The following is a 24314-nucleotide window of genomic DNA, read 5'->3' on the forward strand; positions in this document are numbered from 1 at the left end:
TATCGTTGCAGCAGAGTCAGGTACCCACAACACTGCTTACAGAGTCTGTATTTTTTGGTTCAATTAATATTTAGTTATACATAATACATGAGTAGAGAATCATAAGAGAGAAAAACACAGGCACACGTGTTGCCTCAGATCGGCTAAGAGCCAAAAAAATTATCACCAGGGAAATTTAGTAGAGATAAGAGAACAGTTTTAATAGAAGGCCTTCAACCACCATGGGGGCACAGACGTGCATGCCCACGTGCCCAGGGGTTCCACAATTCAAGGTATTTATCCTTCCAATCCCAGATCTATCCACCCCCCAGTTCTGTCCCCAGCTCTGCCCCCTGCACACCCCTCCAGACACTGAGTTCGGGGCCTCTGAGATCCCCTCTTCCTCATCTTCCTCTTCATCACAGCACATCCAGTCCTTGGAGCTCCTCCAAAGTTCTGGGTTTTGAAGGATGCTTTGACTATGAAGTCAAAGGGTAATAGGGTTGGGTAAATGTTCTAAAGGCTGAGCTAACCACTTCTAAAATCTACAAAAAAGCTAAAAATCAAAAAAATCCATAGGCATCCCATGCATAATGTGAAAATACTCAAGCATGTGGAGTTGGCCAAAGGAGTGCCTTGCACACCTAAATCCTTTCTGCATCATGCTAGAGAAGAGTGAAGATAACTGAGGCAGATCATAGCCACACTGCCTGTGTGCCAGACCCTGAGCCCCTTTTCTAGACCTCCTACAAAAAAATTCTGGGCTTTTAAGAGGACTCTGGGACTTCTTGAAGACCTCCAAGGTGCCTGCCTCTGCTGGGCCCATGACTGCTGGTGGGCTCCAGCAGCATATGGGACTTTCACAGACTGAAGACTGTCTGTGAGCTCAGAAATCTTGGTGCATGGTCCCTAGCACTCCTTGGAGCAGCAGCTTCCCACACTAGTCCAAGCACACTGGAGACCTTGGCTCAGCTGAGTGTCCGAGGGAGGATGCAGGTCTTCAGATTTAGGACTGCAGGAAGTGCTTGAAGATGTAACTGGAGAGAATCCAGCAAAGAGACACTAAGATAATGAAATGTTGGTGCGTCTGATATATGAGGAGAGGGTGTGACGTTTGGGACTGTTTAGCCTGGAGCAGAACAGTCCTTAAGGGGTATTTTTATTTGTGTGAACATTGTTGAACGTTAGAACAGGTTGCCCAGAGACACTGTGGAGCCTCCAAGGATAGATGCAGTCCTGGGCAGAGTGGTGCTTTCATGGAGTTCTACTAATATGCTTTATGAAATGAGGTGTGGGATAAGGCCTGCTGATCTAGCATTGGGTCTGAGTTTACTTCAGTGAGCATCCATACCGTCAGTCTGAGGTAAGCCCTGGAGCAAACTGCCCATTAACAGTGCCCAGGTTTCCTCTGGGAGAGAAATAATTTGTTCCAGAAGTGAGCAAGTGTGAATGAATCACAGATGACTCACAGAGCAAGAACTCTGACAGAAATACCAAGCAAGGCCAAGTGACAGTATGGACATGTCCTCTCATAGAAAATATATTGCTGAAATGGGATGTACAGAGACAGCTAAGCCACTTGCAGTTCACATGGTCCAGGAAGGCTTAAACACACCAGAATGATTACAAACAGTTCAAGCTACCAGTGGGAAGATTTGAAGAATGAAGTTCTATCCATCACTTGTAATTAACTATATTGTTGTAAATCCCAGTGGCTGCTCCCTGCAGCTTTCTGAGAGCATGTCAGGAAGGAAGCACCCTTGCTGCACGAGATACTCTGACAGAGTTAACACCAAAGAGTTGTTCACACAGGGAGCTCTACTACACAGATGTTGTGGCAAGAAGCAAACAGTGTCATCAGGTAGAGACCCAGAAGCAGAACAGATCATAGATCAGCTGGAACCTGGCTACCTAAGATATCAAGCAAGCAAACACTTCAAGCCAGTGAAGGCAAGGAGGAATGTGCAAAAATAAAAACCAAGTTGTTACTATAATATTAAAAGTCATTAATCTAAATCTTACATCATTTTAACATAGCCTAATATATCATTTTCCACATTACACAGATAACTCCATTGCCATATTTGGAAAACTCTAACCACTTTTTTTGATGTCAACCAGGTAGCACAGATCCCAATATAATTATTTTAGGAGTCAGCCTTGTCTTGGGGTGGTATATCCAGTAACTCCTTCACCAAAGTCTATGATTGAGTACAGTTTGGCTTGTAAATTCCTACACTGTGCTCTTTCACATCTCTTCAGAAGTGTTCCCTCACCCACACTGTCACACTGAAAATGCACTGATTCTTCAGCCCCTCTCAGCTGCCTTCTTTGAGAATTCATGGGTTTGCTACAGAAAATACTTATCATCTCCCCTCATTTCTCCTTGTTTTTCATTTTACCTTTTTCTCCTGAAATTAATGGTTTTCTGACATTTCATCCATTTAATTTTCTTTTTACCTTCACTGTCTATCATTAACCCAGCTTCAGAGATTGCTTTGTGTCTTTCTGAATCATCTCCGTTCTTATTATTCATTCTTTTTGCCTTTTTGCTACCTTTGATGTTCTTTTATTTCTCCAGGTCTTTCTAGCTTACATTCATGATATATTTTTTTTTCTTTCTCACAGAAAAAAACAATAAAAGCACTTTGAGCTCTGAGATGGATATTTTCATTGAAACCTTCCTTTTAGCCTATTGTAATATATTTCATTCTTTACTACTCAGAAGTCTGATTTTTGTCCCTGGTAGTATGCTATTTACCCAAGAACAATGGTCATTAAATATCACAATATCTAATGTGAGTGTTGCAGAGATATAAACTATCGGGTATGTTGATCACATAAGTACTGAAATGCCAAGTCTTTCATAAGCTCATTCAGTGGAAACTGGCACAATCTGGACTTTAAAATCTACTTTAACAATACTCAAGGGATTGCTATTAGAAGCTGTGCTTGAGCTCAAGTGGAAACCTATATTTTTTCTTTTTTTTTTTTTTTTCAAAAGAAGTGTTACTTTTTATATAGAATGTAAGACATCAAAGATCTGTATTATAAAAATGAACACTCAAAAATAAATTGGTTTTGATAGTAAAATTTATAGTTATAAATCAGCTATATAAATTTAACACTTTGCCAATCAAAATGCAAATAAATTTTCACAGATAGAACAAACACAAGACTATACATGTATTAACACTTACCATTACCGATGAATATCAATAAGATCATTTGATAAATGATGGAATAATTTGAACTAGAGTTCTCAGAAAACTGGTAAACCTTGCTCCTGCAAGGGAAAAAGAAAAGAAATTACCTATTTTGCCACGAATGCAGCCATATCTGTATGTATGGAGTAGAGCTCACTCTTGATCCTGGAGGTTCACCAATAGACTCACTAGAATATTGTTAGTGTGGTTAACGGGAGATTATTTACTATAGTGAAACCTTCAGTAATCATTTACTGCTTCTTTATTAAGAACAATGCCAGTGTCTATTCTATTAAACCATCTTTCTTCATATTTAATTAATAATAGAGATGTGTTGTGGTCTGGCTTCCTCTGGCAGGTAATACGGTCAGTTCCTGAAGTTTAGGTGGCAAAATATAATCTATGCTCATTGATAACATACTTTAGGAAGAACTTCAGGTTTAAAAGAGGATGTGTCCATCTCAGGTGCTAATAATGTTACCACAAAAATTAATGCTACTTTCATTCTTGCATATTTTTGTTCATTCCTATGTAGGCCTTCACATTACACCATAGTTTCAGTCCTTTTCTGTTAATATTTTGTCAAAAACATCATCATGCTTACCTTTACCATTTTCCCTTATCTCTTCAACATTGTGTGCCACTCTTTGCTTTTACTAGTTGTATCATATCTCAATTGTTATTCAATCTTTGACACACTTTTGCTGTATAGAATTAGATAACCATCATACTGTTTCTGACGTGTCCATATTTGCCTTCTGAAATTCTTTTATCGTGGTTGCATTAACAATGTAATTAGGTAGCATGTCAACATGCTGTCCCTTATGCATTATTCATCATTTGGCAAGCTATGATCCATCATAATGGCCTAGTGGGAGCTTTCAAACCCCCTCATTCGATCAGCTTAATCAATTTGATTCTGCAGATTAATGTTGCTGTGCTAGTGAAAAGCAAAGTTGCAAAGTATATAGTCTTACTCCAAATTCTCTATTATAAATTTGCATACGGACTCATATACATATGCATCCATATGTGTATAAATATCTGTATATCCACAGCAGGAATCAAATGGGACTTTTGAAAATTTAGCAGTACATATATATATGTATGTCCTAATTTCACACCAACCTCCCTTAGATAAACATACCAGTTGTATGATTTCCCTCTATTTAATCTGAAACCATAAAGTTCTCTCCAAAAGAAAAACATGAGACGTCCTTCTTGAATCACTTTTTCCTCCCAGTCTTCAGTGCTTTAGCCCTTGTCCTTCTTGTAGGGTTAATAGTTTCTACAGAGTTCCATCTTCATCCAGAAGTTCCATCCAGTATTTTGGTGTGACATGTTTAAAGCTTGCAGAATGATGCAGCCTGCATTAAAGACATGCATTTGATAGATGAGAGCTCATTAGGGTGACTAGAATCCAGATTTGCACAGTGCTGAGGCTTTAAACTTGCCAAGCATTTGTTCTGAACAGTGTTCATCGTGATCTGCTCAAAACCAGGAATTAACTAAGAAACTATATTTTAAAGGGAAACGCAAATTTCTTCTGCAAGATGATTTAATAATATAAACAGCAATAGAAATAAACTTCTATTTTCCACTCCTAGTGCTACTTGGGTAAAATAGTAATAGCAAGTAAAATAGTACTTCTATACATTTACTTTTGTAAAATCAGGACTCTTCATTAATATGAAAATTTTGACAATAGTTCTTTCCTCGAAATAACACTTAGAGCAGTTTTCTGAAAAGTTGAGCAGGATGTTCCCAGAAAAACAAACAAACAAACCCACCACAACCACCACCAACTAAACCAAACCAAAACAACAACAACAAAAAAAAAGAAGAAGAAGAAGAAGAAAAAAAAAAAAGAAAACTTTCTTCACGGCATCCCCTACACCACCCTGGTGTATGTCTGTGCGAATGAACATGATAGCTCTCTTATGTACAAATTGTTGTAGACATGCACCTGATGTTGTTCCAATATTCAGCAAAGAAAGATGACCGAAAAATGTCTCCAGAGAACTGGAAAGATATTAATTCTAAACTCTGTGAACAATACAAGGTGCTTAAGATTAAGAGAGGACAAATGAAGAGTAAGATTAGCTACCTAGAGTGAGCCAGATGTCTATAAGTAAAACTAATTACAGTGATTTTTTTTTTTTTCCAGAAGACTAGAGCCATAGAAAATTCCTTTTTTTGTACCTAAGTGGAGAACTCAAACCACTGGGGCAATCCTCTGGATGTATGTACATAATTTGAGAAGAGCTTGCAACCACGGTTTATGCTACTTTTGAAAAACATACAGTACACCTGGAGGCAGATTTTTTTGGTGACTTAAATAACTAGATTCTTGGCTAGAATACTTTACAATCAGGTATTGTCCCTTTTGATCTAAAGTTGCTATCAAGAGCACTTTTAAGACACGAGCTCTGCAAAGAGAGGAAAAAAGGAAGGAAAATTAATAGCTCCATAAAGTCCTCTTGAACCATATTTGAAATGGAACTAAAGATATGTTCTCCAAAAGTACAGTAGATAAGCACTCCGATCAGCAGGTACCAATTAGTGAAGAAAAGCAGCAATTATGTCTGATCTTTGGCCAAGAGTTCTACCTGCCCTTGAATTCCTTTTTATGCCCATATACCAGTTTTCACTAGTTGTTCAATCTATTGCTAGTGCTCATTTACAACTCTTTTAGCCCTTGGTAGAACAATCAAGGTATTACAACAAGCTGTAAGCTCATTTTTTTTACATAAATGTACATGGGGAGAAAATGGCAAGGGCTTAAAACAATCTCACAATGGAAGCCAGCTAAGGTTACACTGCTTCCTCTCTCTTCCTTTAAATTGTGCAATGGAGGGGTTTGAATTACAGCCACCTAAATTACCTTAATTCTACAGTTTTTCATTTTTAAAGTGTGTAATCTCCCTACTGTGTTCATAAAATATATGTATATGTACACATATAAATGCACATACACTTGTATATATATCTAAGAATTCACATCAGAATGCTTCATAATGTATTCAAACACACTAATTGGCCCTTCTCTTTGCATTTGAAATAATTAGATATTTCGTGTTCTGAACACTGTGAGGTGCTAATGGCCTTTTTATATAAGTACAGTTGTAACCATCAGAGTTAATCATATGGTACACTGATTTTATATAATTATGGTAAGATGTTGAATAAACTATATATTTAATACCATATTCCCCTCAAAGCTTGAGAAGTCAGAGAAAATAGGATATTCAGGTGAGATAGGAAAAAGCTAGAAAAATAGAAATGTAACTAGATGCTTACAAAGAGCAGGGGTTTATTTATCAATTTCTCAAACAAATTTTTTTCTATGCATGCTGTATTAGCAAATTCATCTTTGTTTTCCTTTTCAACTGCAAACTTTTTATAGCTTTATCTAATAATCTCTGCTAGTATTTCATATTCTTCACCATGTTGCTTCCAAAATGAGATTTTAAATTCCTTAGAGACCACAAGCATGATTTTTCTGTGTAAATGGTCTAGCAACCTCTGGCCTCTATAAACTGGTGGATAAAATGTGGTTCTTTAAGCATCTTTATTCCACTGAATGGCTACTTGTTAATTCTTCACACATTGAACAAATTAATTTCAAAATTTAGTATCTGATCCTCTATAAAAATTGTTTTTTATAAATTTCTGGTAGCTGAATGCAATTTACTCTAAATATACTTAAAATAAATGAGTTTTAGAAAGCCTCAGGATATTTCAGTGCCATTGACTACTACAGAATATGAGCACAGGTAACTATCATCACTATATTTCCAGACTATCTGATATAAAACTTCTGGAAAGCCAAGGAATTAAACAGATTCTTCAAGAGTTCAAGGTGTTCATGCAGGTCTAATCCTTATTCCTTTTGACCTTTTAATAATTTTCCTCTCATTTTATCCTTCTCAGACTCTTGCTAACCCTTACCTTTGATAGTTTCTGAAAAAAACATATTCCCTTTCCAAATTTCATATTTCTCATTAAAGTTTTATTCTGCATAATTTCTTCTTTGTTGTACTGAGAAATTCTCCCCAACCTTCTTAATCAGAATTACTATCCTAGAGCCAATGCTTAGTCTACATTATGAACTATTTGAATTAGAAAAAAACTAATTTTTTAAAGTATTATGGTGACTTGCAGTAGCTGTAATAGAATATCCACTGACAGTGTAGGGCATGAGACGTGGGGGGGATGTAGGAAGAAGCAGTAAGATGTCCTGTAGTCACTGAGTTCATTTATGTCAGCAAAGATATCACTGCATAAAACCAGCCCTTTTGCAATGGAAAAATAAGAAACAACTCTTCCTACAGCCACACACACACATACTGATATCTTAATGTCAAACATCAGCATCTCAGGAGTATGTTTATCAAAGTAATAAAGTTTAATAACTGGAAATCATGTTTCATGTGTATATGGTATTTCTGAATTTTTCAGAATCAAATGTTATTATACCATTCAAGTGGGAGATTTCCAAAACGTCACCCAAAACAGCACTTCAGATTTAGGCATTAAAGTTGCCCAACAACCTACCTGAATGTTCAGTAAAGCATAATGAGTAAATATTAGTTAAACATTTTCTTCTCTTACTGCATTATTTATCCTAGACATTCAAAGTATTATCATTAATCATTCAGTAGCAAAACAGAACTGCATAACAATTAAAAATAAGTACACAAATGAAACCTTGCACATCTCATTTGGCCTATTTATACTTTCTGCGGATTTTAAATTGCAGTCGATATGGCAATTAAAGGATAGGAGAGGCTTTTACAAAGAGATAATATTTAGTACTAGCTTAGGCAAAAAAACCCTCACCCTGCTTCATTTTTACAATTAGAGCAATAATAAATCTTTTCTGCAAATCCTACACAATTATTTTGAGTCACATTTTCAGAAAATAAAAACATTGATCTCTGGCAACACTTTTGACAAGGAAAATACATAATGCATATTTTATGCATGTTAAAAGATTATTAACTTGTATTTTCTTATTAACTGTTGCCTTTATCTGTGGTTTGCATTATGGAAATTTGGTTATATGTATGCGATTATTGTGAGCACACAGTAAAAAAAAGTGTAAAGAAACAGTGGCTCCCTGAGCTTTGGTATTAAAAAAAAACCAAAAACAAAACAACAAACAAAACCACCCCAAACACTATTAAGTACCTTCTAATGGGGAAAATTCATACTGCAGCTTTTTCTGAAAGACATACAGTTAAATAACGTGAAAGATTAAATGAGCCTAAAACTGTAAATTCCCAATAGCCAGGAAAGTCTCACTCCGGCATCTGCTTTTTATTGGAAAACCCAACACTGGATCCAGCACTCCAGATGCCTCTCACCAGTTCTAAGCAGAGAGGAAGGATCACCTCCCTCAATCTTCTGAGAAGACTCCTCCTAATGCAGCCCAGAATACTCTTTATATCTGATAATGTTGACCATTATCTAGAAATGATTAGTCATTAACAACTAGCACGGTTGTTAATGAGTCATTAAAATTATAAATAGCATTATGCATTTACAAATAAAGGTTGGCACATTAAAAAAAAAATACAACACAGGAAAATAATACACATCTTACAAGAAATGTTTTTTGGCCCTTTTCTATTTAGACATTATACTGAATGAATATGGATGTCTGTGGTGATTTTGACATTGTAGCTCAGTCAATGAAGATATGTTTGAAACAGAGGAAATACACACTTTTTCAAATGCTAGAAAATCCCTTAGGAAGCTGTGAAATTGTTAAAGATTTGAGAAACTGAACTAAAACTTGTGTCATCTATTGGTTTACCTCCCTCAGAAATGCCCATTCACAAGGAAGATATTAGCATATTGCAGAAACACTCTGTGTGTATAACAAACAACTACTTCTGGTTCCCTTAACAACAACAACAACAAAAAAGTAGCCTTCCATTTTTTGTTTCTCTCATCAATTAGTGTTCTGGTTTTTTTAAACTTATATTCCATAAAATTAAACATGTCTATAGAAATATATCTGTAGTACTAAGCCCACTGTCAGCACAGACTTGAAATGTGGATTATCTACAAGTCTCAGAAGTCACTAAAGCTTTCATGTGTTTAGGGACTTGGCTTTGTTGCCTCTCAGTCAGATCCTTCCCACTTCTGTTCTTTGGCTTCCCAATTACTATGACACGTTTTGTCCAGAGACTATAAAAATTAAGAGTAAGTTCTGTGCCATAAAGTGGACAACTGAGGAGAAATCTGAGCTTATGCCAAACAAAGTACTAATGACAATAAGTACAGCAAAGCTGCATTAGTGTGGAGCTAATTATCTCTGCTGGGACACCAAACTAATCAACAGAACTGTCTGGCCACGCTGCTGCAGTTGCATGGCTTTTCCAAATTAACCCACTAAGCCTGTCCAGAGCTGCACCTGCTTGGACCTCTGGCTGGAGGACCACCAAGCACCAAGGCGTGCCTTGGAGTTCCTTAAGGGTTCAAAACGCTTTGAGAAAATCAGAAGAAAGGTGGTTTATTGCCACCATATGTTATTACCATTTACTTTGAACTTAAGAAGGGCTTTTTCACAGCATGTTCTTGTACTGTTGCTATTCTGAGTTTCCTATTCAATCAGCTCAGGTTGAATCTTCGTTAACAAAATGTCTGGGCTTCTCCTTCTGGTTCAGCATGCACTGATTGGGTCCTTACGCTTTACTAGTCAGATTTTTCATATTTTAAAAAATGCAATTCCACCTATCCATATGTTTGAGCTTCACAATGCTAGGCTAAAATTTCACTAAACAATTTCCTTGAAATTTGGGGAAAAAGTGCTCTACAGATTTTGCCTTTATTAGACTGTGCTAAGGGTTGGATTTTATGAAGCCAAACTAGTGGCTGGGCACTGACTGTTAGAATCCAAGCAAATCCTCTGTGCCCTTCAGACCTTTGAGACTAATTTTCTGCCACAAAATATATGCAAAATATTCCAGGCATGTATCCATATGTGCAAAATGAAACAGTAAATAGTGTTGAGTTCTGGGTTAGTAGTCCTGTCCTTGAAACAGAAACAACCAGGGTAAATTCGAGGACTACAAGTATTATTTGCCAGCTACTCAATGTTTGTTTGTTTGTTTTCTTGCTAGGATATACCTGGGCCAGTTGTCTGCTGCTTTGTTCAAATTTTGAAGCAACCCCTATGTTTGAATTCCGTATGTTTTCCCTATGTTCTTTTGTATCAGCTGCAAAATGCAGAACCAGAAAGATAATAATGCAAGGAGTTTAACTTATTTGTATGTACTTAGTCTTACCAATTCCATTTTTATCTAAGCCATGTGACTTGGAGCGTCTATTACAGCAACAACACACACCCATAAGATGGATTTTTTTTTTCACAGAGAGCTTATTTTGAAATAAATATGCAGTAGGTTTGTTATTTGTAGTGACTGCAGTGATTTGTGATTTAATGAAAGTAACTCCAGATGAGACAGGCATATTGTGTGACTGATGGTGAATTCTGTCAACCTATTACCAACAGTAGAAATGTCATCTGACTTCATGTTACCTGAAATGAGTTGCTTATGAGATTCTGATTTTTCACTCTTACCAGTTTACATCTATGTATGCCATGTATGTTTTAGGAATTCACAACATTTTCAGGTGATATTTAAAAAAAAAAAAGAAAACCAATGGAGTGGCTAATTGACAGTATGACATTTTCCACAGATCATTCCCAAGTAATTTTAAAATAACAACACTATGGACAAGATGGAAATCATATTTAGAGCTAAGCGGCCTACTAATTTCGAAATAAAAAATTCTTCAATATTTCAGATACACACCAGGCCATTAAAAATGAACTAAGAAAGAGAATAAACATATTTGCATCAGAAAATCTTTTGAAAAGTTTTTTAAGTCCTTTAATGTTAAGTGCAAACTGCTCTCATACTTATCATCATATTCACTGCTATTATTCATCAGGATTTATTAGCAGTCCCACCAATCTGATAAACTTCAGCCTTTCAGACAGACAGCTTTTACTGTTTTATCTCATACTTTCTGGTAGCACACACAATGTTTGTAATACAAAACCATAACATAAGTTTTACCATTTCTCATAACCTACCACGTTTTGCCACCCTTATCCCAGCAATGTGTTGTTTACAAATGGAGGGAACTCATCTAAACTGAACCAGCTGTTATGATCTGTTTGTTTCATTTACTGTAAATGAGTCTTACTTTTAAAAGATCTTAGTCTGCCTTCCCGTCTTTAGTATTTAATTTCTAATGGGCACTGGAGGCTCAGCATTTTAATATGTAAAGACAACCTAGGGCTCTTTCTCCCTACATTTAATGGAACAGGTAGGAGCCATAAGACATTTCATAGTATTGTTTAATTGCCTGACTGATTAATTGAGCATTATTTGCCTAAATGCTTATTTTCCATATCTCTCATTAACTGGGTAATTGCTAAATTGCCATATGGCTTCTACTTTGCTCATCTACTGCCCTTTCATTGTAACCTGTACACTTGTACCTCGAGAACATATTTTTTTTTGTTGCCTTCATAAAGAGAAATCTCTAATTTTACTATTCCTTTTGTGTCTGCCCAAACACTGCTTCTGCTTTTCTTGTCCTTTGTCTGTACTGCTATTTCCATTCAGTAGAAATTAATCCAGTTATGATTCCTTCTACACAGTTTTTTCTTTCACCTACATTTTGCTTCTATATAGATCAATTGGCCTGAAATAAGCTGCCCTAAGTGAAAAAGGTTATATCTTGCTGATTAAGAAAAAAGCTTTCAGAGTCCTTAGATAGCAAATGTGTCAGGTAATCTAATGTGAACTGAGTGATTTATAACAAAATTAGGGGAAGGAGTCTTAAGGGCTCAAGTTAAAGTCATAGTTAGGAGGACCATTTGCTGGGAAATTCTAGACATGAGGTCAGTAACAGCCCATCCAAGCTTTGGTGTTTCTGTTCTCCTTAGTTCCAGAGGTCCATGTACACACAGATAGAGCCAAGTATTGGTCTTAATGGGTGTAGGCAACGTGTTGGGTTTGCTATCACCCACAAATCCTGCCAACTTCAAATATGCAAAAAAGTGAAATGAAATACTTCTACCATGTTCTAGAAAGAGAGCAGGCAGTCTCTAAATAGTTTTTGCACGCAAAGTTCTCTGGAGGGTGTCAGAAAACCTGCCATGACACAGTTAAACTGGCATCCTAGGAGCAGAGAAAGCTCAATTTGAGCAAGCATTGAATCTCACGCAGACTGAGCCTCACAGTTCAATACGCTTTCTACTGCTTCTCTTCTTGTGGATGTTATGCATATGACTAATTTCATCACAGTTTTTCTGTGTATAGGCAGATAAACAAACATAACTGAGCCTAACTTAAAGTTTGCTTCAGTCCTGTGCTGTGAACTTTTTTCCTATAGAAATCTTTTAAAAGAAATCAATGCACTTCAGAAGTGCAAAATAAGTTTTCAACCGAGGATTGAAAAAGTAATAGCGAGTTACATAGGTGGTATATAACCACTCCAAATTTTTTTTTTTACAGAGTCCCATCAACTATCATTTCATCTCCTTGATCTCTTATTACATAAACAGATGTCTGACAGCCAACTGAGCTGGTTTATGAAATCTCTGGGCTCCCATAATTCCATGCTAAATCTCATCAGCACAAAATACTTGTTTACTGACTTGAACTGAACAAACATTTTAAATTTTCCTTCTGTGGGATGTGTGTGTTATTTGCAGATACTGTTTAAAAGAAAAAAAAATATATACAAAATTTCCATTGTCCACACAAAACTGCCCACTAACCACAAGGGAAATTAATTCACTTGCAGAAAATACTCATTTTGTTCCACTCGGCCTACCTGAGATTGTTGTATGAATTGACAGAGGCAGACCTTGCCGTGAATTGCAATCTACCAGTAGGAAGCTCATTTGCAGAGAGCAGACATTTTATCAGTCCGACAATGGGTTTGGATTTAAAACCACAAACAGTTTTAGTCTGTAACAAAGTGAACGTTGTGCAGACCTAAACCAGTTCTGATGGAAAAGCCTATGCAGGTTTTGCCACTTAAAATAATAAAATGTAACAGTACTCATGTACTGTAGATGCTTACATCAGACAAAGAATAGTTTATCAGCACTTTGACCATCAGGTAGTGGCCAAGAGAAAAGGGTTTGTCCCTGTGCTTCATAAATTATTTAAAAATATATTTCATAAATAACCATGAGCATGTTACTAATTTTGGCTGCATATACAGACTTCCATTGTCAAGGAGTCAAAATTCCTACCACGCTATACCATCCCAGACATACTGCCTGGACCGCATCCACAGGTATTAAGAAAGTCTCCAGTGAATTTTCTGGCTGTCAGATCCCAAGGGCTGGTGTGGCTTGGTTGTCTCACCCCTGATCTTTCATATCACAACCCACTGCCCCTTCCTCTCCTGTCTGATAAGCTTTCTTGGAAGCCACACATCAGAGGCAGGGCATGCAGCCCAACACAGGCACTGTCCTGTCCTGGTTGTCATGTCCATTGGGCACTCAGTGAGGGCTGTTATTCTGTTCTGGGGGAAACCTCTGCAAGACACTCCTTTGGTGCTGCCCATGGCACATATGGGGCTGCCCACAACGAGTGGCCCTTTTGAACCTGCCATACCCATGTTATCTCTGAACAGCCTCAGATTAGCTGCCTGCTGCAAAGGGGAAACAAAGAGACCACATCTGCCCCAGCAGGACATCCATAGAACACCTCTGAGACAGCCTCAGGCATGCATGAGAAACCAGGACAAAATGCAAATCCAGCAGGACATGTACATGAGGACAACAAGGAAATCCCGAAAGGGATTGACCAGGCAAAACAGAACACCTGTCTGATGAGCCAAAAAATCAGAAACTGTTTTGAGGAAAGATTCACATGGAAAAGGGGAATGGGAATAGCACAGCTACCTCTGAGGATATGGCAGACAGTAGATGTGCGCTGTGCAGCTCTCCTTTTCCTCGGATCTGTGGCATTCCATAGAAAGTTTTGAAAGTCTTCAGCAACTGAGTGAGGAGGGAGAAGTCCACTGTGTGCCCTGTGCTGCCTCCAAGGCTAAGCCCTGACCCGTGGCTCCCCAAGGAACTGGCTGTAGCTCTTGATGCTTCCTCATATGCCTGGGCATGGACACACTCCACATCCCAGGCCCATGGGGAGACATCAGCGTCTGCAGGGGCAAACTCTCATCTGAGGGCTGCCATCACCTCTCAGTCCCTCTCCATGTCCTTTTAGCCCCCTCCTTGCTGGTGGTCTTCTCAGCTGCAGAGACACAAGAGATGCCCAAGAGTCACACAGAGTCATTAGGAGCACATTTCAACTGAACTTTACTTTTGTGTGAACCGCAGTATCTGGAACTGGACGTCTTGTCAGAGTGGCTACAGAAGGCAACAGCCTGAGCCAATACAGAGCTCTGAAGAGGCTGGATTCCAGTGATTTAACCTGTCTTTCAAGTCTCCATTTTCACCCTTTTACCAACAGACTTTCATCACTATTCCAGTGGTTCTGAAAAAACTTTCCAAATAAACGTAACTTTCTGAATATAAAGTATTTCAACACATTTTTTTTCTACTATTTTTTTCCTCCTGCTGTTAATACCAGAATATGAGGCTGATGATACAAACTTCCAGGGTTTTTTAATTGCATACAAATGCCTAACATTGCCAGAAACATGCTCTGTAACGGAATCATACAAAAAAATAAGTTTCCTCTTACTAAGAAGAACTTACTCAAAATTTCTGCCTATTTCTTGCACAATTCATCATCTCTGTTATAACCACTAAAGTTCAGACTAGCCTGAGAGGAAGCCCTTAACAAATACTCAGCAGGACAGTCAGAGAAAGTATGATGGCAGAGCACAGCAAGACTGTGTCTGTCCTAGCAATGGCACGTGACTCTTCTGCTTCTTTTCAAAGTTCCTCTCCAGTTTGTCTTGGATAAAAATGGATAATGTGAGGTGAATAATAGAGAATGAGAAACTGGGAAGGCACATCATAAAGCTCATCAGAATCCAATAAAACCGACACAGGGCATATGAAGAGTGCATTAGGTTAGAATTTAAAGACAAAAATTATTGCAGAGAGAGAAGAGAACTGTAATCTTCATTTGCAATTCCAGGCTAGGAAAGTGGAAAGTTTATGACAATATACTGCTGAAATACACCAGAAGCTTGGGAGACTTTTGAGAAGAAAACTTATGAATATCATAAAATAGTACATGTCAGTTTTTACCGGTACATACTGAACTGTCTATGAAGTATAAGAAAATAGAAGCCTAGAAATCTACTAGGACTTTGTAATAAAAAAAGAAAATAAAAATGAAAGGACAGGGGCAATAAAAATGACCTGTGTTGCTGACACCCACAAATCCACCTGCAAATTCTCAAGACAACAAGATCTAAAACAGAGACAGTGATTAAATCCTGGTAACTCACAGACGTGGGACAAGATAAAAAGATTAACCACTGTCATCCCCTGACTGATTCCAGTGAGCCACATCAAACCAAGCACACTCCTAAGCAGAACCCAAGAAGTGCTGGGAGGGGTTCGAAAGCTGATGGCACCTCATCCTCTGTGGAATGGCACCATCCCTGAACAGACTGCCCAGATAAGGGCACTTTCATGCCTGATTGCTTGCCAGACTTGCACACATCTGGGTTCTGGTTGTTATGAGATTGAGTTTCAGACTGAAATCAGTTTTAGCAATAAGAGAATGCAGAGAATGCAATACGTTGTAACTGTACATGCGTATACACGTATGTGGTGAGCATACTGTAACAAGCAATTCACCTTTTATTTGTTCAATTATAACTTATCCAGGCGGGCAGTTCTTAAATAGCCCAGATGAGCTGAAACTGCTCCAATATAGAATTGAATACCCCATGATGTCTTTCAGTACCACACTGCAGACAACTAAATTTAGATGTCTGAATGTAGCGGAACAATTCAAATGCATAAACGCATCTATGTAGAGCTGTTCTATACCACAGAATACCTGAAACATCTGCTTAGAGCTGCCACATGTGACAGTGGATCCGTGGGAGATCTGCAAAGGGGCATCTTGGGTTGGCAGGATACCCTAGGATGTCTAAAATGCTGTTAGACACCTAATGGTAGGCACTTGAATTGTTTTGTAAAGAGACCATTCAGCTACCAATAAATAAACAACTGGTGTCGTTTGGCAGTTTTTTGAGGGTTTTGAGAAACACATTTATGTCCAGACTGCTGTTCCTCAGTGGGACTCCTCCCAGTACCAGCAGAGCCTATTTTTAGGTACCTGAATCCTGCTCTGTTCATCTAGATTCATAATAAGTGCATGTAGACAGAGTCAGTGCACTTTTGGGAATCACAATGGGAAAAAAAAGTTATATTTGAGAGATTTCAAGAGTTAATAGAAAATGTATGTAAGTTTAACGTAAAAACTACTCTTCCCTGGATCTTGGCAGTGTCTGTGACACACAAAGATTTTTCTTCTGCCCATGCCAAACGCAATATAAAATGAAGCATTTTGCTGAACTAGTATTTTCTGTTATAAAACTAATATTTTGCAGCAACATGCTTCATCAAATACACCAATATGTATCTATTTTTAAAAGAAATACATTATTTCTTAGAAAACTTTTAAATTATGATACTGTCCATAGTTTAGGGGGAATCATGGGAACACATGACTCCAGACATTTCCAATGCCTACATGCTCCTACTTAAGTCTGATCAGTTGACCTCAGAGTAACATGAAGAGATGAGACTGACTTACTCCCCAAAGCAAAGCCTCATATGGACTGGAACAAAGCGGCAAAAAAAAGTAAGCCACATTTTTACACTTCACCTCTACAAACTCCTATTTGGATGTAGAAGAGAGATTTTGAAAAGCAGCCTCCGCCAAAATCAGGACAGCAGATGCCACACTGGAAAATTGCCTGGTTGATCCGTGGCATTTGGAGGCAATGAAGGGAAAGGCCATTGCATCAAGTGAATGAGGACAGAACTATACAGAAAATAATTTGTGGGTGCTTTGTTGAATTATGATACACTCACAGACTGTGGCAACTGGATTTCTCTAAGCCTCCTGTACTTGAAATTGTAACTTTAACATTTTATCACTACATTTGTTGAAAAATATTGCTGCAAAATATTAATCAAAACAGATTATGATTGAAAATACTTGTTCAGAAAAACACTTTCTAGTGGATTTGCAGAACAAATATACCACACACAATAAGATTTCTGCAAAATGAAAAAGATATTTCAAGAAAAAAAATCCAATATATATTCTAAGAAAGTATTTACATTTGGTTTTTTCATTACTGTTTTACATTGTCTTTTTACATATTAGTAATGGCTCATAATCAGACAGGCTACAGAGTGAGAAATTTTATTATAATAAAATGAAAAAAATTCATATGATGTCAAAAATATTGCAGAAATGAATAATTCTGGTCAAATTTGGGTAGTCAAAAGGAAATTCTGACATTGGCTCCTTGCTAAGCAGAATGGAGAGGAGGCTTTCAGGGAATCTTTATGGGCAAAGAAGAGAGATGTTCAATAGTCCATATCTTTATTTTCTTGACTCCCTTCCAGGGAAGAACAAAGAATGCTTAATATTTGGATATTTCTACTTTCAGCTGGGAGAGACAAGTTGTAGATTAAAGGAGCACAATTTGTGTTCATATTTGTTCTGTTTTCCAGAAACATGTTTTCCAAAATGGATTTTGTAACAGGACCAGTAACATCAGAGGAGCCCATTTATTCAGATGTTGAATATGTTTTTCTTAAATTTAGAATTTTTGTGTTTTTCATAGCACAGAAAACACACCATAGGACTGGATTTACTTTCTATGTGTGCAGTGGCAAAACTAAAAGTTGGAGCAATGTGTGTCTCCTTTCTATGCATCCCTCCCTACTTGGGAACCAAATTTGCTGAGTGGTCTTGATTTCTCTAGTTTTACATAGTAAAAACTCACATTTGGCAGCTGAGAAAAAAAGAAAAGTATCATTCAAGACTTTAAAATTGTAATCAACTACCTTGTTAGAATCTTTATGTTGCAGTTCTTGTGTCACTGTAAAAAATGGTTAGGACAGTGCTGTTAGTACATTTTTAAGTAAAATTCCACATATACTTACAAAAATCTCTTTGGTTTGCGTTTTGTTGGAACTTTGGTTTAATGGGAAAGTAGGGGTTAATTAAAAAGAACAAAAACTGCTCAATAATATTCCCACATAAAGAAAATATTATAGCAGCAAAGTTTATGGACAACATGAGCATGCAACTGACTTTTTAATAGTTACAGCCACCAAAATATGCAGCTTAGAACCTTCTACTTGTTAAGAAGTGTAATCCACCTTTAAAAATCCAATAATGTAGTATAAACATAATGATCAAGAAGTCCACAACTGTGATAACAACTATGGAGTGACTGAATTATTTCATACATATAAAACACCATGCAAATTGTGGCTAAATATAAACAGATCAAAAGAACCACGTCACACCTACTGAAAGTTTTCCTGTGGCTCAACACCTTCCTTAGTATAAAGTGATAGAAAGGCTACACAAAAGGATTAAAAAAACCTCCTGAAGGTTTCCTGGAAAACCCAAGGTCCTGGAGAGACATTCCCAGAAACTGATAAAAGGATTAAAACAAATAAAGGAGTGATATGGAGATAACATGGCCTTTTTTCCAAACATCTTGGCTGCTGGGAACTTGGGAAGTAGGCCTTTGGGCCTATTTCAGCTCTCCATCACCCCAAAATTAGTTTATTGACTATAGTCACTTGAACTGCCTTAGAAAAATGTATAAAAAGAGATTGGACATAAGCAAAACCAGGGGAGAAGTTCTATCAACTCTGCAGAGGTAACCAGTGGTCTACCTTTCTCTCTCACCATCTTCTCAGGATGCCTTGGGGTGAGCGATCCCTTTATAGACATACACTAACCTTTACTTTTGCTTTATAGTACTTTAAAATTTGTACTTCATTGTAAGGTGCTTTTGCTCTAGTGTGTGTGCCTGTGCTTGGCTTTATTATTACTATTACATAGTTTAAGTGTGTTTTTGCAGTTAGACCCCATTCCAGACACAACATACCCCACAAATTGTCACAAATTTGTATTAATAAACATGTTATTTCATGAACTGTTAGAGTGAGTCCATTTCTAGGTGCTGACAGCTTAGTTGATGGTGAAATAACTCGTAGGAGAAACATGCTGAAGGGTTTTCCTACTGCTATGAAGTGCTGTCCTTGTATAAAAAGGTATCAAACACGCTGTCCCTCTCAGCAAACCTGTTAAACCAAGGGTCTCATTAGGTGAGATGCTAACAGATTCGTTTGGACATCAAAAGGCTTTGATCTCCTACGAGGAGGACACTGATAGACAAAAATAAATCAATACAGGTTGGAAGAAAATTCTTAATTTCTGCCCCTTTTAATATGACACTTAGAAAGGGACCATAGCTAGTTAGTAACAGCATTCTATTAGGGTGACCCATCCAGCTCCAGGAAAAGAACTAAATATCAGCCCTAGTAGCCTTATTCCCACATGAATACCACATAAGCAAATACAGAAATGGAAGAATATTTCTCCTGTACAGTAGGTAAAGGGGAATAAAATGTATCTTCTGAGGAGTAAGAAAAATATCCCAGCTGGTGGGGGAATCAAGACCACTTAGTTTATAAAGATATGTAAAGGTACATAAAAAGAGAGGGAAAATAACTCTAATCCTAGTAAAGATTTGTTTTGCAATACTACAGCACGAAAATGAGCACTCTCTCATGTTTCCTCATTGAGTCAAACATAGTTATTACATGTAAAAGAGTATAAATTATCACACTATGCAGCTACAAGCTCATCATGGTTTGCTTCTCATCGATCTCAAATCACATCCACTGTATCACATCCCTGGAAGGCAGGTTCATTTAAGGTCCTGGAAAAATTATTAGGATTTCTATCTTCCCCTTCACTGAAATTAATTAATATAGGCTCTATTAAATATTTAAATTACTACTGGTGAAGGATTTTCTTGTTAATATGTGTTTGATTAATTTATTTTACCTATTCATTTTTACAAGTGAGTTGTGATTACCATGTATGAATCAATCTCTTTTGAACATGTACTTCCAGTACCCTGAGTGGATGCAGTAAGTCACTGTGAACTGCATGGTTTTAGGGGCACTCTTTTCTCAATGGGTTGTAAAAGATCATGTTTGCAATCAGTTTTCTTACAGTTGTATATTATCATCCAGTTTTCTGTCTCTCCCCACTTTCCACTTACAGATTCCATTGCGTTTGGTCTGTTAAAGGAAAATTTATTTGGTAACTGTCTTCAGATTGATGGTAGAGCTTGTACAAGATGACACATTTCACAATAAAGCCATTAATTAACACCCCTGGTTGCTCAGGGGGGAAAAAAGCAAACGTGAATCTGCCTTAGAGTTCCTCTGCATTTTATTTAGTCAGCATCTTTTGGCAGGAAAGAGAAATGCAATGGAATGTTTAGTGAGCTGTTTACACTTTGTGTTATACAGAAAAACGATCAATCTTTCACACAAAGTAAACTATTGGAGTAGAGGTGGAGAATCATATCCTGGGCTGCATAAAAAGAAGTGTACAGGGTTAGTAGCAGATCCAGGGAGGGGATTCTACTCTGCTCTGGTAAGACCCTACCTGGAGTGCCTCATCCAGCTCTGGCACCCCCAATATAAGAAGGATGTGGAGCCAGGATAGAAAAATTAACAGAGGGCTGGAGCAACCCTTGTATGAGGAAAGGCTGAGAGAGTTGAGAAAGTTCAGCCTGGACAACAGAAGGCTCCAGGAAGACTTTCTAGTAGCCTTCCAGTACCTAAAGGGTCTACAAGAGAGCTGAAAGCTACAGCTGAAAGGAGAGGACAAGGTGGAAAGGCTTTAAACTGAAAGAGAAAAGGTTTGAATCTGATATTAGGAAGAAGTTCTTTACTGTGAGGGCGGGTCAGACACTGGAGATGGTGTCCCACGAAAGTTGCGGGTGATCCGCCCCTGGAAGAGTTCAAGGCCAGGGTGGATAGAGCTCTGAGTAACCTGGTCTAGTGGAATGTGTCCCTGCCCATGGCAGAGGGATTAGAACTGGATGATCTTTAAGGTCCCTTTCAACCTAGAGCATTCTATGATTCTGTGATTTTATGGAAGTCATTAGAAATCATGAGTTATTTCTTGGTTTCTAATTAAACCAGACAGGTCTCTGATTGCAAATTCCAAATAACAGGCCAGAACACACTGTCTTTACAATCAGAATGCCAAAAACTGAAAGGACAGAAAGCTGAGACATGTTTCAGGAAATGTGGTTAAAATTTTATGTTTAGATTAAATACTTATAAGCAAGTGAAGTTCACTGGGTCTGGGTACCCAAACAATTTTGTTGCCTGGCAAAAGCAGGTTTAATATAAAAGTGAAAGTACAGCAAAGATCCTTTTCAAGGTTCACTCTTCTACTTACTAGATAGCTAAAGCACATGGAAAAAATAGGACTAAAATCAAGAAATCTAAAACTAAAATTTATCTAAAATGATCCAAGTGGAGGCTGGGAATAGAAGAAGTGTAAAGATGGGAAATGTTAAAGGAAGAAAAGGAACAAGGGAGACCATCCCACTGAGTCACAAGGTTCAGGGTGGACTCCCTTGCCAAACTTAGCCTGGGACTTGACCAGTGGTTTAGGCCTAAAAGTTTAAACAGCACTTAAGTTTAACAGCACTGAACTGATAACTGAACATAAGAAATTTAACAACAGATTCTACAGAATTTACTATAAGCCCAACAGAAAATCACTCATAGTCCTAAATCATATATGAATCTAATGTACTCAAGAATTGCAGAGAGCAACATTCACTGTCCATTTTCTGTGGCATATTCACACTCACACACACACAGACCTAAAGGGTCTGTACAAAGCAGATCCCTGTGAAAAAATTCCCCTCCAGGTCAGTGAAGTACTCACATTGGACGTCTTTGCATCTTCTCAGTGGGCAAAGGGTTGAGCCTTGAGGAGTTGGGGTATCAGCTGGGGCTCCATCATCAAAGTTCTCCAAGTATAACAACCTTGAGAGTTCCCCAGCCCTGAGAGGTGTCCCACTCAGAGGGAAGTTGCTGGTCACAGCCCTCTGTGGTCCAGGATAGCTCAAATGGTCTCCTTTAGGACCATGCTTATAGGGTCAAAAAAGAGCTGGCTTTAGTCATAGCAATTTTCCATCCTGGCTGCAATTTAGGTCAGTAACTTTCTTTGAAAATTCAATAATAAAAATGTTGATCCACTTGGGCTGCTATTCAAAATACTAAGTTTCCAAGGCTGTTTAATAAAAAAACCTCATAAGCTCGTTATACAGCACTAGTTCCTGGGAGCAGACAATGCTTCTGATAAGCTCAAGAGGAGCTGAGCCCACGTGCTGTTCATCAAGGCTGAGGCCTAAGGAGCATCTCTGAGATCACAGTAAGGCCCAAGGAGGTGGGAGGGGGCGGTTGTACCACCACAGCATGTTTGTGTAAAGCATGTTAGAATGCTCATGACATTTATCAAGAGCTCAGCTCTTATCTATGTTTGAATGGAAACAAATTTTATTGACTTTCAAACAAGTGGCCTGGGAATATCCATTTTTCAGATAAAATGCTGTGCAAGAATTATACCTTATTGTAAAATATGCCAATTAAAATATAATATAATACACAATTACAGTATATATAATATGAGCTGCAGTATTTGTACACAATATTTGTAAAATCATACTATTTGGCTGATTTTTTAATTACTAATCTCAAATCTTTAGAACTAGTCAAGTTGAGAAAACAATTGCAGTGATCAAAAAGAAGATCCAGATTTAGAATACTAATGCTACAGTTTTGACATGAATTCTGATAAAAAAACAATTGAGTAACACAAGTAAAACATTCTGATATTTGAGTTACATGTAGAAAATATCAAATTTACCTTTTTCTCCTCTTCAGCAATCTGCTCTCAGATGTAGCATTAATAAAGATGCTTAATTACATTGACAGATAAGAAAAAGCATGACATTTTCCTTGTCTCAGAGATTAATGATATGTGTACTCTAAAAAACAAAGTGGTATATCAAAACCCAATGATGATGATGATGATGATTCTTCAGCTCAGAATTCTTGACTTTTTTCACGACTGACATTATCTTTAACATATCAGTCTATCAACAGGATTTCTTCTCAAAGTGAAAATTGTATTTAAATAATACTTCTGTATTATTTTTACCACAAAGGCAAAAAATATTATTATTATTATTATTATTATTATTATTATTATTATTATTATTATTATTATTATTATTATTATTTCTTCTTAGTAAAACAACTTCTGAAGAGTGAGGCCACAAGACCTGAATTCTGATGTAACTCTGTGGTTGTTTACTCTGTGCATTAGGCAAATGAAGCTGTCTGGCTGCTGCTGTGTACAGTTTCATTTAACTTAAATTAAAGGAAGAGATTAGAGCATGTTTATACAATCAGGCTGATTTGTAATTAAGTATAAAACTGTTATACATACAGTATTTATGATACTCTGTGGGGAAAAAAATTCAAAAAGATTCCTTATAACAAGAAAGCATATACAGGATCTGTTATGGTGTGATAGGAGAGAATAAAGATGGATTGGGATTATTCAGTGATTTATACTGTCTGCCACAGAAACAGAAAGAAATCAGTAGCATATTTAAAAATATGTGTATAATAAAGTGTAAAACATAAAGTATCTTCTACCTTGTCCCACTGAAGTGTCTTTCAAGTGACATTTTAATAGGTTCCATTCACATAAAACTTGTTTTCTTCCATATCTACAGTGCAGCATCATCTTCAAATACCAGTTTCTTATTAACACCAAGCTGCAATCCAAAAATGTGTGAGATATATTGAAAGGTTGAAAACATCACTTCCTCCATTCTAAATATACAACCAAGACATTACTTACAATATGGTTCAAAACATAAAGCATTACTCCAACTAAATATAAAGACATTTTTAGCCATAAACCAATGTTGTGCTATAATATTTACCAACAATAATGCATTAATTACTGTAGCCACAAACCAGTGGTTATGTGAATTCTA

At 37.3% G+C, this 24314-nt stretch overlaps 1 long non-coding RNA gene across 1 annotated transcript; it reads right to left on the reverse strand.

The window, feature by feature from the left end:
* Positions 1-8545: 8545 nt before the first annotated feature.
* LOC114063921 lies at positions 8546-24083 on the reverse strand. Its single transcript, XR_003572647.1, has 4 exons — positions 23968-24083; positions 20444-20511; positions 18247-18281; positions 8546-8657 (listed from the first exon to the last, which is right to left on the reverse strand). It is a non-coding gene; the product is annotated as an uncharacterized LOC114063921 (long non-coding RNA).
* Between the last annotated feature and the right edge of the window lie 231 nt (positions 24084-24314).

Source organism: Empidonax traillii, unplaced genomic scaffold (assembly GCF_003031625.1).
Source record: "Empidonax traillii isolate 1590-97213 ecotype Southwest subspecies unplaced genomic scaffold, ASM303162v1 scaffold500:size455409, whole genome shotgun sequence".
NCBI classification, from domain to species: domain Eukaryota; kingdom Metazoa; phylum Chordata; class Aves; order Passeriformes; family Tyrannidae; genus Empidonax; species Empidonax traillii.